This window comes from Corvus brachyrhynchos, unplaced genomic scaffold (assembly GCF_000691975.1).
Source record: "Corvus brachyrhynchos isolate BGI_N302 unplaced genomic scaffold, ASM69197v1 scaffold346, whole genome shotgun sequence".
Classification (NCBI taxonomy): Eukaryota; Metazoa; Chordata; class Aves; order Passeriformes; family Corvidae; genus Corvus; species Corvus brachyrhynchos.
The window spans coordinates 1656847-1677468 of NW_008238644.1; the positions used below are offsets into that span (position 1 = coordinate 1656847).

The 20622-nt window shown below is 38.9% G+C and overlaps 1 long non-coding RNA gene across 1 annotated transcript in view; it reads left to right on the top strand.

The window, feature by feature from the left end:
• The window catches only part of LOC108447473, a 399010-nt gene that overhangs the window by 56183 nt on the left and 322205 nt on the right, over positions 1–20622 (top strand). The window contains exon 2 of the long non-coding RNA XR_001863064.1: positions 16274–16358. This is a non-coding gene — a long non-coding RNA (uncharacterized LOC108447473). The remainder of the gene's footprint in view (positions 1–16273; positions 16359–20622) is intronic.

The following is a 20622-nucleotide window of genomic DNA, read 5'->3' on the forward strand; positions in this document are numbered from 1 at the left end:
GCTGGTTAGGAAATTTACAGTCTCTAAACAAGCAGAGATTTGAATCTGGTTTCCTTTTCCCCCCTATTCATTATTTTCATTGTAGGGTTTTATTTTTCTTTGCTTTGTTTACCCTTTCCATATGTTGATCTGTCTGCTGCCAGAGACTTCCTTACAAAGAAACCCCAACTTCATTAGACCTGGCATGTGTCTCTGAAATGTATATTTATTATAAATTTGTTGTTCAAGGTCCCTCTTTCTTTATTCGGTACCTAAACTGTTCCACTTCTTTTTGCTTTACAAATAAAAGCATAACAAAAGTAGCTCCTGACCAATTGTTGACAAGATAAGTGTTGGTGTCTTTTTACTTAAAAAACTCAATTCTGAAGTTTCTTTCTTCTTTTTTCAAGGTGATGGTCTTCTTTTCCTTTAATGGTGTTGCTAGCTCATCCTTTTTATCAGTTAATCTTAAATGAGAGAAATAGGGTTAGAGAATGAATGAGCTAAAAGCAGAAATGCAGTGCAAAAAAGTGCTTGTTTTTCTCTCTGCTTTCTCCCGTTCCTCCCTAAGCACACCTCATTTAGGACAGGAAAATGTCTGGTCCAGCTGTCATGGAAGGGTTATTTAGAAGTATGATTTTGAAAATGAATATATTATGCTTTTTATAGCTACTGTCAACAACTACCAGGACAGAACAACTTGTGCAGCTGACGTGGGAAGCCAATGTAAAAGTTACATTTAAGAAAAGATTCTGCTTTCTTGGTCAGCTGTCAGAGGTAACAACTGAACTTGGCCTTGATTTTATCTTTCCTTTCCACATTCACAGAGAAACAACTGTCTGGTTGGAACACGGGTGGAGAAAATAGATGGGGAAGAGTAAAGAAAAGAGCAGTAGCACTGTGTGTCCTGTTCATGATACCGTCAGTGAGAGGCACCATGCTCTGCTGTGGGGTTTTTCAGCTGACAGCCTGACATTTCATTTCAAGCCAGTTGAGAGGGTAGTTTAGTAGAAAATGGTTTTCTTGACTCTTGAGATTCTTGAAACTTCAAACACTTTTATTTGCTCTGAAAGGGAAGTATGAGACATTTCACCTTAAAAGAGCAAAACTAACCAAAGAGTAGAGCTGTAAATGTACTTGAGTGACTGGGGCACTCCAAAGATGTAGAAATGCATTTTACCATCTGTAACCATCTCTTGGTATTTTAGCTAAATGTATTAGATGTACTGTGTGGGAGAAAATAAAGATGGTGTAGTAAATTTTTAAGTTGAGGTGAGTTTCATTAGAACAAACATATTGTCTTCACCTACAAAATATTTGGCTAATCTGGCAGAACAAATAAACAACCTGTACATGATGTCAATGGAAATACATACTTTGCTAGAGTAAATTTGAATGGGATGCAATATTTTCAAAGAGGATGTTCCAGCTGAAAAAGCTGAGGAATGCTGGCCTTTGGGGTGGGTTGACACCCTGAGGCTGGGAGCTGTGACATGGAATCTCTGCTCGGTGTAATCAGAGCCCTTTGTGTGCTGGTAGCTTTGCCTGCACATTTACCAGAACCAAACAGTGCTCGAGTATTGTCAGCACTGCTTTCAAATGAGTGTGAGAGTGACAATAGCCCTCAGCTTGAGGCACCACCTTTTTTACCATAATAAATACATTTCAATTGCTAATAATGGGCCCAAGAGGGAGAGATAGGGAATTTTATTAAATATATCTCATAACTAAAATCTTTTCATCTGTTAGCAGGCAAGCAAATTACTGTCATCAAGGATGTGTGAGGAGATTGACAATTGACTTTGGAGAGGGAAAGGCAGGAACAGAGACAAAATTAATATTACAGAGCAAAGTTGCTGTGCAGCCACATCATGCCTCTTCTTTGACCCACAGATTTTCAAAAAGAGAATCATTACTTTTATCATGGATTTTTCTGACCTACAGCTCATACTAGAAAGGTGCCTCATTAGATTGTTGGCAGTATGTGCTCAAAGCATGGGGAAAATATTGTCAAAAGCACTTCACCTGACTGCCCTTCCCTTTGAAGTACATCAGGAACTTAACTTCTATTGTAAATGTAATTATCTGTTTATTTTAGCATACTTAAGTAGTAACTATGACCAAATAAAAGGTTTTGCATGAATTTCTCCCCCTTTATACAGTGACCATTTTTGTTAAAAATATTTTATGTCAGTAGATGCTTGATATATCCTAAAGGAAGGTTTAATCTAAATTTCTTCCTGAATCCAGAAATAAAAGGGTAGCTAATACTTCATTCTGATTTGTCATGCTGATTTAAAATATTGTTTGCAGTGAAAACTCTTTTGCTTTGCTGAAAGCTGGAGACATCCAGAGTTTAGTGGATATTCCCTTTGATTTCAGTTGTTCCAGGTTATTCAACCACCTGAACGTCCACAGATTTCAAAAGCCATGATCCTGAAGTGGCCATACATTACTTCTATGCCCAAGTGAGCAAACAAGTGAATTGAAACTTGTATCTTGATAACTTAAAAAAAAAAATACTAAATAGGTGCATGTTCTGAAACATGGAAAATAGATTTTACATTTCATTAGGTTGCAAAAATGATTATTTTCAAAAAAGAGAGATACTGGAAAAAACCCTCACTTTTTATACAACAAAATGATTTTTCTTTGACATAATGCCCAATTGAGATAAAATATAAATGTCAACATTTCAGAAGAAAATGTCTTAAAGTAGTCAAGATGAAACTGTCAACCTGTGTTTTGACACTATGCCATGAAAACAGATATGATCCTATGAAATGTTTCTGTTGCATGCTTTCAGCCAACTCGAGAAAGCACCAAAATACATCTGGTTTCATGCCATAAATTTAGAAATATCCCTTTTTTTCTCTTACTTGCATAAGGAGTAATCAGAAGCTGCTTGTCAAACCAATCAGTGTATGATTAGATTAGCTCTCACCACATACGTTGGATTTTTTCCCATGATTTTGGTTTCTATCTGTGGACCGTGGACACCTAGCTGTTGCTGTAACCTTTATCACTCAACATTAGTTTTTGCTTACATTTCAATGCCTGGCTCTTGCTGTTGTATTGTCCTATCAGCACAGTTGTTGGTACATTTGTTGGGTTGTGGCCCCCATGCAAAGCTAATTAATTTTTTCCCCTAGAAACATAGCCTTGTGAATTCAAAATTCTGTAGCTTAATGATCAAGACTGCCTTCAATCCTGGCTTTAGCCTTAGGCAAAGCTATTAACTATTCATCTGCCCATTCATGGTGTTCACACTGCGTTTGGCTTTGCTGCTCTTCCCATGGCTTTGTGGACCCCTGGCCATGGGCAGAAACTCGTGCTATGTAAAGAACTAAGAGATAATCCACGCCCCGGGGAGATGGGGGCATGGAAGTGAGAGCTGTCAGATGACTATTGGCAGGTGGCAAAGTGTAGAGAAGAAAAAGGTTTTACTGGAAGCAGTGTAGACAGTAGGTTCAGTATCTGAGGTCCCAGCCATTGTCAGTTCTCTTTTAGTTTCATGTTAAATATTTTACAAAGGCCTGTAAAAGAATGATCTACTAAAGACACATTCACAAGCAGTGTCTACGCTAGCAGAAAAGTATATGGATTTGGTCTCAGGGCATTATTGCAATGTAAATAATTAATAAGGTAACAATTAATCCATCCCTATTTGACTGTGGGAAGAGAGATGAAGCAGTTCATCATTTGCAATCATCAGCACTGTGCATTTCACGTTAAGGCAGCGTGCAGCTCCCCATTTTCATCACTGTGTATGCATAGAAGCATCTGCATTAAAGCTGATAAGTAAAGTAATAATTGTATGTTGTCATATTGGCTGGCCACAGAGACTGCTCTTACCCCTGCCCCTGCAGTATCCATAAGTACATGTTCAGCCTTTTTCACAGCTCTGCAGTTGCTGTATTCTGCAGACAGAGGTGCCTTGGCTGCAGGTTACAGGTGCCGGAGCCTAGCAGGTACCCAGGGGGATTTATATTCAGAGGCTTTTCCTACTTCTTGTTTTCCCCTGCAGTTTTGAGCTGTTTGACTCTTTTTTTTCAGATGCAGTCTAGCAAGATCACAAATTTGTTCTTGGGTTTCAGAAGGTCTCCATTGATACCTGGGGGTTTTCTGGAGAAGGATTGCAAACAAAGGAAACATTCAGTTGGTTTATGAATTGTAGACACCACATATTTCTAGGTTTTGAAGAGGTGTTTTGACTAAATCCTCAAAATATTTGCCTTACCCTATTTAGGTGGTTTGGAATTGGAAATTGTGATGACTCGTGTTTTTGTTAAGCCTTTGTTCTGCCAGTTCTGCTTTTCGTGTTTACTATTCTTACAGTAGCAGCTACAAAATCCTCCCACAAGCAGACTCTCACTGTGTAAATATGACACTCCCTGCCCCGAGGAATTTACAATCAAAAGGCTTGAAAAAAGCTGGAGTGAAAGAAAAGTACCCCCTGAACGGGGGAACTGCAGCTTTTTTAGATCAGGCAGGGCTGTAAGCCATTAATTCGGTCTGGGGCATTCGGAGTTCCATACACGTGGAAGTTACTGCACTGTCAGGCAGGACCTGAATTTGCAGTGCCCGTCTGCACTGACCTCCCAGGTGGGCACTAACTCTGAAGGTTTTTATTCCCCTGGAGCAGCGAGTGAGGAGTGTGCTGTAAATGACTCTCTGAAAGCTCCTTCTGGCATGGGTTACGGCATCCTTGAGGCTGCTGTAGGGTGACCTAATTCTGTGCCTCCCGCCTGTCCCCCTGTGCATGCTGATCACCTGGGCACACTGCTTTAACCCATTTTGCTCTGCAGCTCTGAGCCACAGCAAAAATGCTCTCCTTTGGGGCAGCTTGGGAGGTTGTTTCTCCTGCAGTCTGCCCTTACCCTGTTTGCATAAACAGCAAAGGTACTTCTGAGAGAGCTGCTCGTACAGAGGGAGGTTACCTCAGAGCACTGGGCTGTACTTTCTCTTCAGCTGTCTAAGGCTGGGGTTGTAGCTGAAGGCCATAAAACTATCAATCATCCTGACTGGGAACCAGAATACAAACTTGGCACTGGAATATTTTCCTCTAGTGATAGCCTTTTGCAAGTCTAGTCTCCAGCAATCACTTCCAAGTAGCACACAGCAATCAGGGCCCTGGCAAATTGGATAAAGCAATTCTTTAGCAAATAAAGACATATATTCTGCAATCAAATACACTTTCTAATTGTGAAATTATATTTTCTTACGATGTTTTTTCCCATTTTTCTGAGAGCTGTTTTCAGGAGCTTTAGCTATTCAGAGTACAGTGATATAATTTATTTCCTTTCTGAAGAATATGTGAGCATTTGGGAGGAGAACTAAAATAGGAAAATTGTGTGTATTTGTGAATGTGCACATTAAGAAGTAAAAAAATTACTTTGGGCAAATTCTGGGATAAGATACAAGATTTATGTAGTTGGGATCTGTCACACAGCTGTGCAGAAGGACAAAACCTGCTGAGTTCCCTATGCCTCCCGGTCCAGTGCCAAATATCTGCAGGACCTGCCTGCTGAAGGAAGGTGAGGGAAGCATTTGAGGATGCTGCTATTGCCAGCAAATCCTGAGCTACTGATTGTGTTCTGTCTGAAGGACAGGTGGTTGCAAACCACTGCCCTCCTTTCCTCTCCTCATTGCTGCTCTCTGACTGCCTGGGTGACCTGAGGGACTGACTGTCAGACCTGTAACGATTGTGCATGGATCAAAGACTTTTTTTTCTGGCCTTGATTCCTTTTCCTCTGTCCTGCTCTGTGATAATTTGTGTGGACCAGATGTTGCTTGGTTATCTGTGCTTGACTTTCCAGTTAGATGCTCTTTTTCTGTCGTTATATATTGATTACATAAAGAACATCTCAACTTTCTCCACAACAAGCTGTGTCAAAATTGTTGCAAGTGGCAGTGATTGTACATTCTGTTGCCTGAGGAGGCACTTGGAGCTCTTCCAGCTTTTATTTCCTATATGTCCTGTTTGCATTTATCATCCTTTATGTGTTGTCTGGTATACAAGTTCCCCAGCCAGTGGCCAAACTTTCAGCTGGATGAACAAGCATAAACTTCAAACACAAGCATTTTAGCACAATACCTTTTGTAAATTTCAATTCCAGAAGTGAATTGCTATTTTAAGCCAAACATCATAACACTCTTAAATTTTACTTCTGGACTGACCTTTATCAAACCAAAGCCTTGGCAGGGAGAACTGCCAGTTATGATTTCAGAATAGTTATGATGTGAGCAGCTAATGCAGTTGAGGGAAAGTTCTTTCTGAGCAGAATAATGCTGGCTGCAGTTTTCTCTCAGATTAGTTGTTAGGAGAGTACACTCTGCCTGCCTGAGCTGCTTTCCTGCTCTTCATTCCAAGGTGTAGCATGCTGCATGCCTTCCTCATCCATTATGTACCTAAGAGTGGACATGCAATCTGAGCCTGAGGTTTAATTAAAATAACAGTGCAGATAATCTCCATTCTAGGAATGGACAGCTGCTGTATGTCATAGGGTGAAACTCATACCAACCCACCTTGGTGCAGCTCCAGAGCACTGCAGAAGTCTCTGCAGTGCCAAAAATGGCAGAGTCACACTCAGTTCTGTGCTGCTTCTGGGCTAATGCATTCAGACACCTCTGCAATGCACTACTGAGTGCTTCTGCTGCCCAACTTGATTCATATTTGTATGGGTGTGCCTGTGCCCAGCATACACACAGGTAATGTTTACTCTCTAGAAGAGTTACTTGGAATTCCTGGAAGGCAACTAAATACTGCTTAAATACTTAATACTTAATAAAAAATTATAATTAAACTATATACTTGATTACTGCTCTTAATAACAGTAGTGACAATAGACTGTACTGAAGCCACAGATATTTTAAAATTACTTCAGTTTTCAAGAGTGGTTACATTACTTTTCCATTGCTCTCACCCCCTCTACACAAAATCTACTGGAAATTAATCCCCTGGTGCACTTGTTCAGTCACTTCCTTGGATATATATTAATTTCTTTCAAGCAAAGTGGACACTGAGATTTTAGATTTACCAGCTACAATTCCAGTCTCTAATGGAATTCTTAATATTTGTCATCAGGTATGCTAATAGAATAACTAAGTCAAGTCATCAAATAACTTAATAGCTTTGCTTCAGACATCCCCACACCTTAATACTTTCCTAACAAGACATGGAAGTAATAGTTAAATTCCAGTGCATATAATAAAAGCTTCCCATTATTTCAAAGGGGTAAAAAACCCCCACCTGACTGCTTTTCTGAGGTATTAACTTCCTGATGGGATCAGATTTGTCATGTGTTTATTACATTTAGAACAGAGGAATGAGTTGGCCATAGTTCCAGCATATGTGTGAACTTCCAAGGATTAAATAAATTTAGCAGGGTTGTTTGTCCCAGGAGAATTTCAGAGAAACAGGTTTTACTTTCTTTTATCTTATCAATCTCATGCTGGTTTTATTGAGAGTTACAGTGGAATTGTAAGTGCACCAAAATAATGGCACTGTACTTTTGTTTCACCCTGGGTATTTAACTCACAATTTTTGCAGTGTTTCATCAGGTACCTGCTGAAGACAGGATTGGTAGCAGTGATTTTTTTAATGTTGTTGTTTGTGTTTGTTTGGTTTTTTTTTCCAAAAAACACTACTCCCATGCTGGTGAAAAAATATACATCCCAGATACACATTTAAAATTCTTATAGTAAATATAATCAGGTGAAGTGTAAAATATTTATACACAGTGCTATAGGATGAATGTGAGTAAGGGATGCTGGTCATTCTTCTGGTACTGAAACATGGCTCTTTGACCAAATATACAAGTTGGGCCCTTCAGACTTTCCCTTCTGGAGTGAATTTGAGTCCAGTTCTTCCCAGCACCTTTGTTTTGATTTTGTTTAGCACTCAATATTTTCCAGGACTGTATCTTTCTGTGAAATTTTCATCCAGGACTTTTTAAAAAACATTAGTGTGTAGTCAGACACCCACACAACCACACCACCTTAATTGCTAGTGGAAAGACATCAAAAATTTGCAGTGACACCACCCTGTGGTATAGGCAAGTTAAATAAGATTTATGTCATCTTCAAAATAAAATTGTTCTCTTCTTGTTCAATTCAATTTTAAATATTTGACATCAACATCTGTACTGTGCTTCTGTTTAACATATCTTTGGCACTGGGATGTTGAGATTTTATTTGACAAATGCTATGATGATCTTGGATCCGTTTCTCCAACAATTCTTGTTGTCTGCAGCATTCTAATACCTGTAGACAGATACTGGGTTTTCAGTAATCTTCAAATAGAAAGTAAAATTAAAAGAGTGATGGAGGTGATAGAAGTTTGTTTCAAATTTGAGATTTTAAAAAAACCAAACATATGGATGATTGGATTTTATGGGAGGGAATGTCCAGGATGTGGAAAAACTTCACAAAATACAAACCCCAAAACAACAACAAAACCATCAACACCTGCACACAAAACCCCAAAAAACTCTCAGGAAAAAATAACGTGATAAGAACCCATCTCAATTTGTGAGCTGCCTGTCTGGCAAATGCTTTTTAATCCTTCTTTTTCCCTGGAGAAGAAAAGGCCCTGCTATCATTATGAATTTCTCAAAAGAGTGAATTCGGGTAAAACTGGATTTTTTCCTGTAAATTTCTGTTTTGTGAAAAAAGCATTTCTGCAGGGAAGTATTTGAATGAGAAATTCTTGAGTCACTTTATTCAGCATCTAGGGAAGACTGGCCCATAATGATCCGTAAATTGAACTGTGTGCCTAAAATTGAACTGTATAATCTGTATTCAGACGACTCAAAAGAGAAAGAATCAGCACTGCAACAATGATTCTCACCCCTAACACCTGTGGGCTTAGGTTCCCCATGTGAATTGTTCCAGTCACAGGCTGCACAGACAGCCCACAGAAAGAGACATATGTTGCCATAGAAATGCAAGGTTTTGCTGTTTAGCAAGTGACACAGAAACTCCAGAAACCTACATTCAGTCCCTGCTTCCTGCTCTGTGTCTATTAAAGCAATTGTAGTAATTTTGGGCACATTTCTCTCTTGCAAAATAATACTTAATAATTTGCCTCAAAGAATGAAGAGGTAAATAATAAAAAATACTAATAATAGAAAAATAAGAAAAATCCTCACAAGTCTCTTCTAGTAATGGGAGCAGCTGGAATTTTTTAAGAAAGCAAACCATGCTAGAAGGATGGTCTTGGCAGCAGACTGTCCACAACCTCTGTTTTACCTATTTCCAAGCTGACTGTAATTTTTTTTCTCAACCATTTTCTTTCCTGATCAACTCCTTTTTTGCTTTGAATATTTTTGAAGAAGCATATTCCAATCTTTCTGCAGGGAGAACAAATGCAAACTGCCAAATGCATCTTGGGCCATCTACCTTCTGAATATATGAAGTGGCCAAATAGATCTCTGTATTATCCCACACAGTTTTGTTTCTCCTTTGATGTCTTTCACCAGCTTGTGTGCTGCTGTAACTGCTCCCTGTTTGCTTCCCTTACCTGCTGCATTCAAGACAAGTCATCCTGCATTTCTATTTTCAAGTACCATTTTGTGACAAGCTGTGGGAACTGTGCTCCAGGAGTACAGACACAATTCCGTTCATTGCTTTGTCTGTTACACTGATTTTTCTTACTCTATTTATGGGGGGAAAAAGTCACCCTTTTGGGTATGACTTCCTGTCCATGAGCTGAACCTGTGAACTGGATTTTGCATGTTGCTACTTTCCTTTTTGCTTCTGCCTTGTGTTATCTTTCTGGAAAAGATGCAGAAAAGGAGCAGGGCCCCCTGTGCATCACCATGGCTGAAAATGTCATTTAGTATTAATGGCTGTCAAATGCAGTCCACTTGTAACTATACATTACTGTTACAACACCCTGTGGCACATGGAAAGCAGCACAAAAGCAGATGTTCTAGGAAGAGAAAACTTATTTAAAAGTTAAATCACAATCTGATATGTTTTTTCCTGGGTGATGCACAGTGAACACAGTCTGGGAGCACTCCAAGCCTGCAGGAAATAGATAAATGAGGTTGTGAATATGACTGAGAAGGCTTGTCTGAGTGCAGCCCTTTAAGTTCCTGTGCCTCAGAGCATCACAGGAGTTTGGGAAACTTGTCCCAGCCTTTTGGCTCTCTCACCCTAGGGATTAATCCTGGACTTGCAGGGATTTAACCTTGTCAGTGCATGGGCTGCTTGGCTGTGAAGGACTCCTCTGCACCTTTCACTGTTCAGAGGGGGTAAAGGTATATGGGAAACCATTCTCACTTTTCATCAGGTTGTTTCCAAGGCCACGTGCTTTATTAAGAGACAAGTTCTTCAGCATCCCTCTCGTAGATCATGAAGTAGAGGAGAGATTTCTGTCTCTGAAAGATGAAAGCAGATGAGCCACTGGAATTGAATGCCTTTGGTTTTGTTATTTAATCTGTCTGCAGTACATATTATGGAATTAATCTGAATGAAGATCTAGACCTTGTTGCTCAAAAATGTATTTAATTACAGGAATGTAAAAATACTGTATCTTTGTAAGTGAAACAGAACAAAAGTTTTGACTGACCCCAAATCAAAAGACTTTTTGGGCCATAGATCCATTGAAAATTCTCCTCATTTAAAATAGAAAATGGTTCAGTTCCTCTAAAATATTTTAAGTATAGTAGTTGTATTAACCAGAATGAAGTGTTTTGGTTTGGTAAGGAGATGAGGGAGCAGGGTTGATCTATATTTCTAATGTATTGTGAGTGTGAAGCTGTGTCTGCAGTTACTGCTTCACACAGCAAGGGTGAAGCAGAAGTGGCTGAGTATATCAGATCTTAATTCCTTTGCCTAACATGAGAAAGCTTCGGGGTTTTGCTTCTGTTCGTAATGAAATGAAATGTATTCAATTCTCCTCAACGTGAATATGGCTGTCTGTATCCTAATAACTCTTTGACCTCTTGGCAGACTTCTTGTAAGCTGTTACATGCTCTTAAAGATATTAAATACTCACATGCCATACAAATTAGTTGACTAGAAGAGGAAAACTTCTGTATTCTAATTGAGTGATGTGATAGTCCATTTTCCAGAGGGGTACAAATTGCCTTTGAGAGGAAGACTGCAACTGAGGTCACAGTACTTATTAGAGACCAGAAAATCTAAATGGGAGAGAGAACATTTCCCTCAACTTTTGTAAAATTCTTAGCAGAATTTTATAGGTCATTAGAGATCAGAAACATAATTCTCAGGACCTTCACACTGTAGACTACACAGGTTCTGCAAGACACTTATTTGAGTACTCCATCTCTTTACCAGTTTTAAAGATAGATGCTACATTTACTCTTTTATGGTCCTTTTACTCTATAAAACCCTTCACAAATTTTCAAAGACAGTGTTGTCAGCCCTTTAAACTCTTGGGGATGTAGTTTTCCAGACACTGGTGCTTTGAAAACTTTACAAAGAAAAAGACTGAGTAGAACTATACCCAGTTCTCTTAATATACAACACATACATATTTCTGAAGAGGGAATTCTAATATTAGTAGACACCTAATATTAAGAAATCTACCTCTTAAAATATGGGATCTCAATGGAAATTGATTCCTGTGGGAATTGTCAAGTTGAGCTGACTAATCTTTGAAGTTTTGATTTTTTTTTTTTTTTTTTTAATTTGTGCCACTTGTTACAACTGGAGATGATGTGTACAGGTTTTCTGTGATTAGATGTTGGAATGGGCTGCCCAGGGAAGTGGTGGAGTCACTGTCCCTGGAGGTGTTTAAGGAAAGACTGAACGTGGCATTAAGTGCCATGGCTTGGTTGTCAGGGTGGTGTTCTGCCATAGCTTGGGCTCAGTGATCTCTGGAGTCTTTTCCAACCTAACTGATTCTGTGATTCTAAAGATGGGAAGCCCAAGACTTGTAGGATCTGAGTCCCTGCAGACTATGAAGATAAATCCAGCATTGTTGAGGTAGCAAAGCATTCAAGGATTCATAATGCTTGGCAGGGAAAAGAAGTAAACTCCTGGGACTGTTCAAATCTCATCCAAAATTCTGGAGTTGCACAGATGTGAAGTGCAGCACATGGAGCTCTCAAAACTGAGACCAGTTAATTTTGCTCTTGGTGGAACTCTTTAGGTTCTGCTGAAGCCTTAAGGGGGATAAATGACACTCATTTTTGCTTCCCTTGTACAGAGCTACTATCACTGCTATGTTAAAATCTGCTTCACCCTCCAAACTTAAGTGAGATGTAGATGAATGTTGAAAACACTTGAGTGATGACATTATTAAGATTTTTAAATCTTCTAATGGGTAGTCATTTGTGCTGACACTGAAAAGTCAAACAGTATGCCACAGGTTACAGCACATATTCTGCATTGGCAGAATGAAATATGCCTGCTGCTGCATGTGGTTATACAGTGAGAATTTCAAATTTAAACTCACATCAGGATGAAAAGGAAATTATGCTTAATATAAAGGTAAGACTTCAGAAGGAAAATAATTCTGAGTGAATTCTATATTTGACATATGTATGCCATATAACTGGTGGTGTATATGGCAGACACTTTTCCATCAAAATATTTTTGCTTAAAACATAAAAATATTTCTGTTGATACTGTGTCATGAAGGTCATTTTGGTCTTCTACACCCAGGGAGAGCACACAATGCAGTTTTAAGCAAAATGGGTTATAATACATGCAAAACACCCACGTAGGAATGCATTTTCCTTTGCAAACCAAATTACATTGTGGGGATACTAAGCTGATAATTTTTGAAAGCATTCTCACAGGAGTGAAAATTATATTCTCCAATGCTCTTCACTCGTGTTTATACTGCCTTGAAATTCTACCCAGAGGCTGTCAGAAGAAGCATAACTAACCATGGAGGCAGTGATCACCTTGAAAACTGGAAATGGACTTTGCCTCCCTAGCAAAAAAAAAAGTGCCTGAGTGATGGGTAACATAAATCTGAACAGATTTTTCTTCTTGGGAAGAACTTGCAGTTGCAATACCTGCTGTTACCATTAAGTCAGAAAAATGTAAGGATTATGGAAATGCAGTGGGTTACTAAAAAGAAAACATTCAGTACTTTTTTCAGGATTAATTCTAGCTTTGTTTTTAAAGTGAAGTAGAAGGACCATTTGCAGAAGGGAGCTGGACTTCTCAAAAACAAGATGGGAGTAGGCTCCTGGTCAGACAAATCATTATATTGATAAGTAGTATTTAAAATAAAGAGTCTGAATAATAAACTCTGAATAAAGAGTTTTCAGGTCGGATAACGCCACGTTAGAGATGTCAGTAACAGAAAGTTGGAGCTGTTCCTCAAAACTGGACTTAGATCTCATTGGAAGAGCCAGGAGGGTTTTCAGTGTCCCCTGTAAGTCTCTCCCGTTCTCCTCTTGCCCTCAGAGCTGGCAGCTCACAGGACCCTGGCTGCTGCCCAGCGGTGCTGCTCCTCTGAAGCTGCAGAAATGTTTGACACTGAGCAGCCCTCAGGCCAAACCCGAGGGTTTTCCTTGGCTGCAGTCCTGTGCTGTGGCCCACCTGCACCCCGTGGTGTGGCCTGGAGGCAGGAGAGCAGGGAGGGGTGTCTGTGCTAACCCCTCTCCCTTTTTCTCCCAACACTGGGGCTGTGCCTGCTGGAAGTAAGCCAAAGAGCAGATGGAGTTTAGAAGCAGTCTCTGGGAAGGATGCTGTTGCAAATAGCTCTTAGTCTACTAACAGGACTTAAAACTGCAAGTTTTTGTGCAAAAAGCTTTGCTTGGCAAAGCCAAAGAAAACACAAAAAGTGATTTTCCACTTGGAAGTTGTTTGGTTTGAGGTCTGTTAATAACTGCTGTAAAATCTTTATGTTTCTAGTCTGGAGAAGATCCTTTATGCACAGGCTCCTAAAACATCCTTTACTCCCTGGTCACTTGGGGATCTCCTGCCTGTAACCTGTGTTAGTCACAGTCTGGAATGGTCCACTGGGAGAAATGGCCCAGAGCTGTGAGATCTGGTTCAGCTTTCTCATATGTCACCAAATGAATAGCTGTGCCTGCATTTTGGCTAATGAGCAACACAAGGCAAAAAATGCCTTGCCTTTCCTTAGAGATACTGTGGGGTTTTCCAAAGAGAGCACAGAGCATTTTTTCCCAAGTGGTGAATTACCTAATTTCAGTAAATTGCCTTCTTTCCAGGTTATACAAGCAACTTTCTTTTATAGCTCTACAAGGATGTACTGCCAGGTGCTACACATAGTGCAGAAAATACATTATGATGCCAGTTGCTAACAGACTAAAAAAACCTTCAATGTTTTTCTCTTTTAAAAAGAAGTAATTTCATTAATATTTTTCCAAGCCAATGAGCAAGTAAGGAATATCTCCCTGTATGCCAGTTTCAGGCACAGCTCATCCTTGGTAGTAATTTCACATTGAGACATTAACAGCAGCTTTTATTATTCATGGTTTTGATCTATTTTGTGGAGACAGAACACCACTAATCAGCTGATTTGACTTCTTCTGAAGTAGCTATTGTAAAGCTTATTTGGGAAGGAGATAAGAAACACAAGATGTCTTTACTCTGGAATGGGAAACAAAAGAAAGGGTTGTATTGCTATAAAACACTAAACTTTTCTGTAATCTCTTTTCTTCAGATGAGCTTTTCTTGTTTGCTTGCTTGGTTATTTTTTGGGGGGTGGTAGTATAATTTAATAACAAGACAGAGGTGTACAGTAAATTTCATTCATGTGCAGTAAACAGAGGATAATTGATATGCTAAGTATGTGCTCAACCCTAATGGTCTCATTGCTGTCAAATATAGGTGGTTGTTACAAGTGTTGTATATACAGAAAATGCTTTCAGCTAGAAGACAGTCTCAGGAAAAAATAGGATTGCTTAATTTGGAGGGTAAGGCTCTGTAAGACAGCACTTGCTGGTCTAAGTCTTCTAAATACAATCTGTATAATTCCATCTCATCTTCCAAATCTGTCAAGTGCACAGTTATAAAGGTGAGGGTTTTAATGTGAAATGATCATGGACTTGTGTAGGAATCTGATCTGCACTCAAAGATGTCTTAGCTTCATAAGACATTAATCACATAGCCTGTATTCAAATAATTGCATATTTTTTTACATTCATATGATATTCCTCTTTTACTGCACTTCTGTAATTTTCCACATTTGTTTGATGGGACAATTAAATGCTATTGCTTGTGAGATAAATAATTCATGGTTTCTGAAGCATAACTATGTCTGTAGTCATACTATGAGAAGGCAATGTTTTATGTAGATTTGTTTTAATTCATGCTTTATTACCTTTATTATCACTAACTGCTGTTTTATAACAAAGCTATAGTTTGGAATCAGAATAGATATGCTTTAATTTAAACTGAACTAGAGCCTGATACTAGCAGTGTGTTTGTCCTTTCCAGAAGTGCAGCCCCGAAAAATGCTACTGTACTATTTATCCATTGATCTGTTTGAGTGGGATATATGTCATGTATTGTCTTGAGAGTATTAAGAAAAATTGGTACCTGGAAGAACTGAATAACTATTAATATGTACAGAAACTTTCCCTATGAGTAAATAATATCTGCAGATCTCTGGAGATGATGTATTTTGATGAAGTTTGAATGTAATATTTCCATTTGTAAACAAATTTGATCAAATACAATAAACAGTGCTGGAGTCTTAATGTAATTCTATTACCTATAAGTCATACAGGAAACAGCAATGCAGATGCCTAACAAGAGGCAGAGTGGCTTCTTCAGCTTTGCTGATAAATATCAGTGTAAGTCATGTAAGCCTAATAATCAGGCAGAAAGTAGGAGAAAGTAATAACCTTAGTCTTGTCAAAGCATAAATGGAATATAGATGAAAGTTGATGCTTTGAGTAAAAATGCCTGCCAGATTTAATGTAAGGAATAATGACGTAAGGCTGGAATTCAAAAACTAATAGAAATATCCTTTGATATCCTGAAATACAGGGAAATACACACAGCTCTGAAATTAAGACCAGACAGGATAGACCTGCCATTTTGGGGGGGTCTTTGGCTGTCCATACATTCAAGCAAGCTAGGGGATGGAGGGTACCTGGGGCCTTTAAGTACAAGCAGATAATATCTGACAACTTTTGTAACACTGAATCTCACAGGCTGAGGAGAATTTTGATTTTCTTTTTCCTACTGATCTTTCACCTTGGGTTTAATCATGGCACTGCAAACCTTTAATCTCTAAAATGGCAATACTATTAGACAGCTTGTAAAAGTGTTGGGAGAGAGAAGAATTTTATCACAGCTCTAAAGTTACCAAATGCTTTTATTTCTGCAGGGTGCAGTTGCTGGCAGAGCCTGTTAGCCAGGGCAGAGCAGGTCACACGTGCTGATGATTCTGAAGAGAAGCCACGACAGCAAAGGTAAGACTGTGGTACCAGTCCTAGGCTGTGTCTATCTCTGAGGGAGGCCCAAAGAAGGGTGTAGGAATGCAATGAAAGAGTATTGTTATAAATAAATAAATGAGTGTGTGTGTGTGTGTGTGTAACATGGAGGTAAAAACCCCCACCCAATCTGTAAAAAGACATTGAGTCTGTTGTGTATGCTGTTTCAATGATGAGATTAGAATATGTCTAGGTTTTGTTTTGAAGAAAGTTAAATCCTCTTCCAGTCTGTCAACTACATGCTATTTTTGCAAGCGTGTCAATACTTAGCAGTTGGAATCAAAGAGACTGAAGCCATGTTTTGGGAACATTTACTGAAAAAACCAACAAAATGCACTATTAATTTTTTTTAACAGAAAATGAGACACCTCCCAGAGTAAAGGAATCGATCTCAAATGCACAGGATGACAGCCATTACTATCACAGTGGAAATTCCTGTTCTCTTTACTGACAGGAGGATCCTACCCATTGTGAAATCAAAGGAGTAATCAAATCAAGAGTTTATGTTTCCACCAGATCATGTTGACAGAAGAGCTCCATTCTGCTCGAAGGAAATATAAACGAATTGAACCTTTTTCTCTTCTCCACCCCTCTTATCATGCGCAGCTGCTGAGCTTGGACAGCTCTTGCTGGCTGTCTCTGGTCAGGAAGCAACAGTGCAAAGTAATTTCATGACTGTATTCTTTCTGAAGGGAGTTTTAGTAATACACTGGAATAAAAGGAAGCAGAATGAGTCTGACAAGGCAGCTGCTTGAACTTATTGCACCTTGATGGCTATTCCTCACTATTATCTGTCTGCTTTCAAACCTAGTCCAGCCATAGGTGTAACCTGGCAGCATAATGTGCCTCAGCATGGTAATTTTCTTCTCGGAATGTGTGTAAATAAATGTTTGTATTTTTTTGGGGTTGTACAAGACTAGGAAAGGGATCATCAGCTGCAGAAGTCCTATGTATGAAAATATTAGTTATTTTTGGAGAAATTTTTCTTTCTGTGTGTCTTTGTTGTTTTCTTTGAAAATTTTAGTTGTTTTGGCTCAAAAAATACCTTTGTGTTATTGGTGATTAGACAACATCCTGCCTCTAACTATGCAGAAGCTGCACAATATTAGCAAGTAATCTGGTACTATATCTCTCAAATGTTTTCACTCCAGTGTGCATGGTAAAGTGTACTTGTTGCTTTTCAACTGAGATCTTGAGGAACAACCTCCTTTATGAAACACATTTTCTTCCCTTGTTATTTCCAGAAGTAAAATATAACTTTACATAGCGGCTTGAGAAAATGGGGGAGCACAAAGTCCACATTTCAGAGAAGCATATGATTATGGAATTTAATCTGAGAAGGTCAAACCTCTCAGGAAAATTGCATCTGACTTTGTAAGACTTGGCAAACCTCCAAGTCAGAAAAATGTTTCTGCTTTTTCTGTGAAAAGTAGAAATAGTCTTCTACTTTTCCTGTTGGCTGAGAAAATTCATCTAATTTCCAGGCAGAGAAAAATGAAAGAATAGCCTGGCCTAAAATAATTGAGTTAGTGTGTTATATTTTATATCAGTGTTATATTTTATATAAAAAAAGAAGGACCTGAGAAGGTTTGTCCATAACTCACCTTTTCCATTTTAGCCTTCACACTGACAAGTTTACTTGAAAATCAATATTTTACATTGAAAAAAACCCTGTTCTGTGTCAGTAATACTCTCAAGCAATATAGATCTTAAAGAAACATGCCAAGACTTGCCAGGTAAATATTTGTAATGAATAATCTGTCTGAACCCCGGAGAAACTGCAGATTTGGAAAGAGATGGCCAGTTTCCACAGTGGTGCTCTGGGTCAGCTATTCTTCCCCTTCTCCTTGGGTACTTTTGCCCACTGCTTTTACCACAGGGCTGCCTCATTACTCTTCCTTTGGCAGCTGTGCCTCTTCTTATTGCAAATGTCAGCCCTCAGCAAAAAAGCATCTCTTAAGCAGCAGTTGCACAGGCTGCCCTGCAGGAAGAAGGCACCTAGTGCAGTGAAAATCATGTCAGCTACTCTGGGTGCTTTGTTTCTGTCCCAGTTTTTCTCGTGTGAAGAGAAGGAGGTGAGAGGGTTTTGGTTCAGCGGGGTGGGCATCCACAGAGCCGTGGGTGAGAAAAACAATTGTATCTGGTCTCTGCTCTTTCTGATGGGGTGTCACCTCAGCTTTCTGTGTTCCAACCCTTTCTGTCCCAGGAAGGCGTTCATACTTGCCTGTGTCTTGCAAAAGAATTCTGGATTTATAAGGTGCAAAGTGTTCTTAATCCTATATCCTGAGGAAGGCAGTGAGCCGATGGTCGGATTCTTTGCACTCTTGAATAGGTAGTCTGAAGGATTTAATCTGAACAAATAATAGTCAATTCTTTTCACTATGAACCTGGATTATCTCTTCCAGGGAACTTGTACTGGAAGCAAATCCATAATTATTGTATTCTGTATCCTTACTCATAGTCTAGGTCTGAAAATATCCTGTAACAGAAGCAATCTCTCCAGTTAGACTGCTCAGCAGTTCCCAAAATTTCTGTCCTGTATAAACCCTGGACTGAGGTAAAAGTCACTAAAGTTATCATGAAGACAAAGTGGAATGATTCTCTTCTGTCAAAGAGGCAAACTGCAAAGTGGAAAATGTTTTTATTTTTTAAATTTCCACATTCCCACTCTGTACTTAGAAACAGGTGCATTTTACTCTGTGTGTGAAGTAACACAGAGGGTTTAATCTTCTGGAAAAGCCAGGACAGCTGTCCTTGGAGAGCATAAGTCAGAATCTGTGTTAGTAGGGAGCTTTGCTGCAGATACTTGGAGGTTACAGGCAGATTTTATAAAGAGAAATTATGTCTCATTCTGAAGAAAATGAAGAAAAAACAGAACTCCAGTCTGTCTCATCAGAGCATGGAAAAGAATTCAGGTTACATATTGAATGTAAATGAAGTATTTTGATTATTCTGGCAATTTTATGGAGATTAGAGCTTTTCTGTGAAGTGTACAGCTTGAGACTGATTTTTTGCATCACAGTCTGAAAGCAAATGTTCAAACAGTAGGAACTTCAAAACAGATCCCCCCTGCTTCATTTATATATATGTGCAGACATGCACATATATTTTAAGGGAATCTGTTTTTATTTAAAAGGAGTACTCTTCCCCCAGCCTAGTTGAATTGCCATTTCATTCCTTAAATATTTTTGGGATATCGATCAACTTTTGTAGTGTAAATACACAGTTCCTATGCAATACACCCTTTATTATGACAGGTGACCATAGGGCTACTCAGCTTAGAGAATTATAATCAGGGCTCTTATGGAATATTTAAATAGCAGAAAGATTGGGGTTTTTTTCTTTTTAATCCAGTTTTTTCAGTGTTTTACACAATACTGAAATGATGACAAGAGTCAATATGTTAAATTCCCTACAACTCCTACAAATCCAGCTAAAGCAAGGGAGGAGTTGTGCTGTTTTGTTTTAAAGGGGCTTGTGTCATGAGTGACCTCCCCTTTATTACAAAGAGAAAAGAAAGACAAAAATAAAGAAGAGGATAGCATTGATGCACAGAGAACATAACAAGAGTGTTACCTGAGAAAACCCCCTGAAATTCAGCAGTCTGTGTGTCAGAAGGACTTTCAAAGTGATCCACAGCTCTATGGTTGAAATCTTCTCTCATGTCTCCAGCAGAGAAGGAAAAACAGAGAATTCATCCTTCATATTTTAGAGTTCTGCACTTCAAGAGGAAAGCTGTGAAATGCCTGATTCCAGTTTTCATAGCGGTCCAACAGGGCAATTCGGCATGCCTCAGCACCATGGCAGCAATAAAAAGAGCACGAGTAGAAAAGAACTAGATACTTAACAGCTTGAAAAAACGTATTGGCATTCCTCAGCACCATGGCAGCAATAAAAAGAGCACGAGTAGAAAAGAACTAGATACTTAACAGCTTGAAAAAACGTATTGACATTGGCACATGCTTATTTGCTACAGCATTTTCTGGGATTTGTGCTGAAATGGAAGCCTTTTGATAAAAACAGTTGATATCCTGCCATAAAAAAGGTATAAAGAAAAGCCATGTCAAACTGTATTCTGCACACTATATACGTGAATGAAGGGAAGAGTAATGAACAAGCTTGCCAAATCAAACTAGATAAAAGCAAAATAAAAAATGGAAACACAAAGCACTGTCAATAAGTAGCACAACATGACCTTTCTTTAGCTGTGTTATTCTTTTTTTGGCGTAGATTTAAAAATATT